The 6,182-nt window shown below is 40.3% G+C and overlaps 1 pseudogene; it reads right to left on the reverse strand.

Moving 5' to 3' along the window:
* Positions 1-1,539: 1,539 nt before the first annotated feature.
* On the reverse strand, positions 1,540-5,971 carry LOC133703638 (G-type lectin S-receptor-like serine/threonine-protein kinase RKS1; annotated as a pseudogene).
* Between the last annotated feature and the right edge of the window lie 211 nt (positions 5,972-6,182).

The following is a 6,182-nucleotide window of genomic DNA, read 5'->3' on the forward strand; positions in this document are numbered from 1 at the left end:
TTGACTTTCATGGATATTGCCCCCATGCTAAAGATCAATGAGCTAGAAGACATTTGCCTTAGACAATAAGTGTGTGACTTGTGGAGCACTAAGACGCGGCTGCTATGAAGAAGCAGAAGGGCATGTGCAGGTTCCGGGAACGAGTTGACTCTTGTCAAGGTGGTGAGCTCGGTAATGGCATTGTAATACTCAGAGTATGAAGACAGATATGGATCAACCTTTAATGGGCTGCCCCCATAAGTGAAGGTGGAGAGCTACTTGGACTCTTACGACTAAGAGCGAGAGACTCACGAAGAAGTAAGGCGTGGTTCCTAGGGTGGAACAGAGGGCAGGCGCAACTCCTAGATGAGTAGACTCTTGGAAGAGTGGTGAGCTCGTGATCATATTGAGATACTCAGATAATGACTGTCGCACTTGGAAAAAGAAATTTCCGTTTGAGGGGGTGTTGTAAGCCTTGGTGTAAGGCTTGATGAATCATTCCGGACCGAGCATGGTTGATACGCTCGAAGGGGAATGTTGTGTTCCAGAGACAAGCGTTAACACTCTTCAGATGTGAAGTGGCAGACCATCTGGTTGTAGTGATCCTTTTGTGTGAGAAAAGGTGTGCTTTGGTAACTCTGATGATTGAAAGGTTTGGCGAGTACCTGTAAACTTGGCCACAGACGCTCTCAGAATGGTAAGCTTGGAAGAGCTGCAAGATGCAAGCCTGTGCTGAAGAAGCAAGAGGACAGTTGCCCCACATGAATGGCAAATGGGGTGATTGTTAGGTTGGTTGCCATTAATGTGCAACAACCATTGACTATTGGCAGCCACCTTTGTTGAAGAAGAAGAGGAGTTGGCAGCCACCTTTGTTGAAGAAGAGTAGGAGTTGGCAGCCATCAATGTTGACAACAAAGCAAGAAGGTTGCCATGAAATGCCTATAAATAGAGGCATTATGTGAGAGCAAAATGAGAGAGTTGTGAGAGTTGTAAGAAATGTAGAGAAGAAGAGAGAAAGTGAGGGGCTGCAATGGCAGCAACCTTGCTGCCATTGCAGCAGCTGCAAATGCAGCAAGAGAGTTGATGAGTTGAGTAGAGTGGATGTAATCCTCCTCCTCTACATGTATTTATTGTATCCTTTCTCTATCTCTAATAAAATGAACCTCTCCCGTGGATGTAGGCGGTTTTGCCGAACCACGTAAAATATTGTGTCAGTGTGCTTAAGCCTCCAATGGGCAAATATCAGTACATCACCGGTCGGAATTCCCAACACACAATTCCCACACCTGTGTTGTTCATATAAATCATTAACATACAAGAAATAAGAGCAGAGAACATCTAAAATTGTGAACATTGAAATTCAACCAAGAACCAACAGCACTAAAAGCTCTCTTATAACTCACATATCCAATCAAGGTCAACGGAGATTTCTGTTGATAAAATCTGTTGTTATTCTTGCCACTCACAATCTCTAGCAACATGACCCCAAAACTGAAAACATCTGATTTTACAGAAAAGTTTCCAAACACAGCATATTCTGGTGACATATAGCCACTGCATCAGAAAAACAAGAATCTGAAGTTTTAGTATTCCTGGTAATCAATGATAGTACTTTGTCACTCGGTCTATGTTTTGGGCAAAGGTACTTATAATGTTCCTACAACTCTCCTTGTCCTATCTTCAGTTCGGTTGCCTTCAAATATTTTTGCCATTCCGAAATCTGATATTTTTGGGTTCATCTCTGCATCCAATAGAATGTTGCTGCATTTTAAATCCCTTTGAATGATTCTCACCCTGGAGTCTTGGTGAAGATACAAAATCCCACGAGCTATTCCAACAATAATATCAAAGCGTTTTCGCCAATCCAATAACAATATTCTGCTTTCATCTGTTGAAACAATTACTTTTCAGACAGGAATAATTTGACAACTAGTGTAAATCAGGGCAATAAATACGTAAAGAGACTTACCGAAAAGAAACGAGTCCAAGCTTTTGTTTGGCAAATATTCATAGATTAAGATTTGTTCTCCATCCTAATTGCAGTAACCTAGAAGTTTAACAAGATTCCTGTGTTGAAGCATTGCAATTATCATAACTTCATTTTTAAATTCTTCTGTTCCTTGTCCTGAACTTCTAGATAACCTTTTTATTGCAACCTCCTTTGCATTAGCTAGCAGACCCTAAAATCATGTTACAAGATTAAGCCACTGGACTACAATTATGCAAATTAGAGAGAAAAAAATCTATATTGTTAAGAGGCCATTTAGTTTTTAGCTAAATGCAAGAAACTCAACCTTATAAACAGAGCCAAAACCACCTTCCCCGAGTTTGTTAGCTGGAGAGAAATTGTTAGTGGCCGCCGTTATGGTGCTGAGCTTGAAATATTCCAACTCAGTAGAAGTTTTGTTTACCTGCAGTTCATGATAGACTGAAACCTCAACTAAGAACTGAGTTTGAAATGAAGAATCTTGGAGAAGCTAAGAAGATTCTTGGCATGGAGATTCAGAGAGACAGAAGAAAAGGCACAGTCTGTTTGACACAGACCCAATACTTGAAGAAAATTCTACAGAGATTTGGGGTAGATGGTAAGACCAAGCCTGTAAGCACACATTTAGCTCCTCATTTTAAGCTAAGTGCTTCAATGTCTCCACGCACAGAGGAAGAGCGCAAGCATATGACTCAAATTTCTTATGCAAATGCAGTTGGTGCATTAATGTATGCAATGGTTTGTACGAGACCAGATATTTCACATGCTATCAGTATGGTGAGCAGGTATATGCATGATCCGGGAAAGGGTCACTGGCAGGCAGTTAAGTGGATTCTACGGTACATTCATGGCATAACTGATATTGGTTTAAAGTTTGAGAGGGATGATAGACTCGAACAAAATTTAGTTGGTTATGTGGATTCGGACTATGCTGGTGATTTAGACAAGCGTCGTTCCACAACAGGCTATGTGTTTACACTTGCTAAAGGGCCTGTAAGTTGGAGGTCAACATTACAATCAACAGTAGCTTTGTCAACAACTGAGGCAGAGTACATGGCAGTAACGGAAGCTTTCAAGAAAGTTATTTGGTTACATGGGTTGATTGAAGATTTGGGAATAGTTCAAGAGCACGTGGATGTCCATTGTGATAGTCAAAGTGCTATTTGTCTTGCAAAGAATCAGGTTCATCATTCCCGCACCAAGCACATTGATGTACGATTTCATTTTGTTTGAGAAATTGTGGATGAAGGGGATATTCTGCTGCAGAAGATTGGTACCGCAGATAATCCAGCTGACATGCTCACAAAATGTGTCTCAGGGATCAAGTTCCAACATTGTTTGGACTTGGTCAACATCTCTCGGTGTTGAGCACCTTCAGGGTGCAGCGCCATATGGCGCATTAGAGGCAGCATTGATTGATCACGAGGATTGGATGGAAAAATCTTGCCAAGGTGGAGATTTGTCTAGATTTTATTGATAATAACAATACCCCATCACTATGCTTAGTGGAAGCACCATTAGTTGTTAGTGCCACAATTACTGGCATGTTTCAAGGCTCTCCTTTCTGCTCTCCTTCCTCCTATAAATGGAGACAATTAATGATTAGTGAGTGTAGTGCAAGTGAAGAGGTGTGTGCAAGTGTGCAGAAGAAAATAATGCAACTGTGAGAGTGAAAGAGTGCAGATTTGAGAGCAACACCGAGTGTAAGAGTGAAACACTGGGTTTTGTGGGATTGTATTGGGTTGAGTTGAATGTTTGTATCATTCCTCCAATAATATACAATCTGCTGCCTCCGTGGACGTACCCGGTTTTGGGGAACCATGTAAATCTGTTTGTTTGTGTTTTATTTGTTTTTGCTTTCGGTCCATCCTGATTACAGTAACCTAGAAGTTTAACAAGATTCCTGTGTTGCAGCATTGCAATTACCATAACTTCATTATTAAATTCTTCTGTCCCTTGTCCTGAACTTCTAGATAACCTTTTTATTGCAACCTCCTTTCCATTAGCTAGCAGACCCGAAAATCATGTTACAAGATTAAGCCACTGGACTACAATTATACAAATTAGAGAGAGAAAAATCTGTAGTGTTGAGAGGCCATTTAGTTTTTAGCTAAATGCAAGAAACTCAACCTTATAAACAGAGCCAAAACCACCTTGCCCGAGTTTGTTAGCTGGGGAGAAATTGTTAGTGGCCGCCGTTATGTTGCTGAGCTTGAAATATTCCAATTCATTAGAAGTTCTGTTTACCTGCAGTTCAGTACCTTCTTTTGCTCTCTTCTTGAGCCACAAATAAGTATACAGGCTAACGAGACACCACAATAATGCAATTGATGGTGCTAAAACGGCCAGCATCCGTTTTTCACGTGAATCATTTGACTTCCTTGTAGTATCAGCTGCACGAGAGTGAAAAGAATAAAGATTTAACTCTATAGGAAAAAGCACGAGAATCATTTTCCGATCGAAATATGACAATACATATGGCACCTAAAACGTACCAATATCTATGGTTTCTTTCCTGCAGTGAAGAGCTTATTAACTACAGTCAAGAGCAGTGACAAGCATAGGAAAGCTCTTATAAATCAATATTTGTAATGACAATCCTATGAAGTAGTTACTGAGCAGAAAAAGGGTACCTAATTCATATGCATCAACACGAACATACAGATCATGACTTTCACTCCTAGCATAATTAATGTCTTCTAATTCCTTGTACCATGTCAAACAACCATAATTTTTTCCGGGAATTGCAATGATTGCGTATGCAGAGCATGAGCAATTCCTCTTGCATTGCACTTCGCAGTCTGCAAGACTCTTGCTCATGTCCACCCAAACTGCAGCTGAACTTTCCGGAAGAACTACATTTTCCACCTTCACAAACCCTTCTCCATTCTGGCACACCGAAGACGTATGTTGCCGCTTCCTGACACAACCACCGGACCCATCTCTCACAGACCATTCCAATGGGTACTTGGGCTCGAACCCAGGTAAACAGGCACATCCAAATTCATCTAGATTGGTAAGTTCACACGTACTAAAAGCACCACAATGTCCATAATAGTCGCACTGAAACTGAGGGGACTTCCAGTATTCCTTCCACTGACCATCACTTTCTCGCCATGTTAAAGCCTTTACATGTCCTGGATGATCCACTATTAATCTTAGCAGATAAGAATCATCAGGAACTGTGTAGACCCAGTATATGTCATCTGGATCATTTACAAAAGTGCTTTTGTATAAGCCCATATGACCTCTCCATGGCCAAGGAGGAGATCTATCAATTCGCTTTGTACCATTATAGAAAAAGATTTGCGGTGAGCCATTTGGGTTGATCCTAACTGAGAAGTCCCCGAACCCAGGGTCTTCGGCTGATCTCCATGATGTTAGGAACCGATCAATTCCTAATTTTCGATCCAGCCCCAGTTTCATTCCAGGAAGCAGGGTGTTCGTAGGATAATCGAAGCTTTGCCATACAGTTTTTCTGCTTCTTTTCCTGAACAATATCAAATTTCCTGAATCCAAGAGTTGAGCTTCACAAGTATCATTTTCTTCCACTGAAACATTTGTAGACCACACAGGAAGCTTTCGGTCATCGTTACCATAGAGAACGAGGTTACCATATTGGTTTATAAAGAGAAATCCAGAGGAACCAATGATAGGATCGTTCCTGTTTGCAACCCACACCACAGTTTGTTCTGGTACTTTATGGTACCAAATTCCAAGATATCTATTGCTAGAACTACTTTATGGTGCAAAATTATTTCCTTTGGAGATAAGAACGTCACCTTCTTTAATGGTTTGGTTGGTCTTTAAGGAGTCGAGGGATGTACAAGATGAGAAATGGAGCATTAAAAGAGAAAAAAACAGGAACAGTTTTTCAGCTTCCATGATGGGGTAAACTGGATCTTGGCTTTTGGAAAAGTGTTAAATTTTGCTTTGTGGAGAATGGATATGGCCTTCAGACAAGTAACCAGAGAAGTTGCGTGAGGGAAGTAGTTATTTTGGAATCATTCGTAAAAGTCTTTAATGACTTTATTAGTCTTTTCAACCTTCAAAGTCCAGATTTTAGAAATATGTAGGAGGTTGCTGACGCATCCAAAAACAATATAAAAAAGACAATAAACGCAAAGAAAGATAGAATTGTGTCGAAAAAGACATTAAGCATAATAATTATAATTCAAACTTTTATTAGTCAATATTTTTCTAAACAAATTTAAAT

The sequence above is a fragment of the Populus nigra genome, chromosome 9 (genome assembly GCF_951802175.1).
Source record: "Populus nigra chromosome 9, ddPopNigr1.1, whole genome shotgun sequence".
In the NCBI taxonomy this organism is placed as follows: domain Eukaryota; kingdom Viridiplantae; phylum Streptophyta; class Magnoliopsida; order Malpighiales; family Salicaceae; genus Populus; species Populus nigra.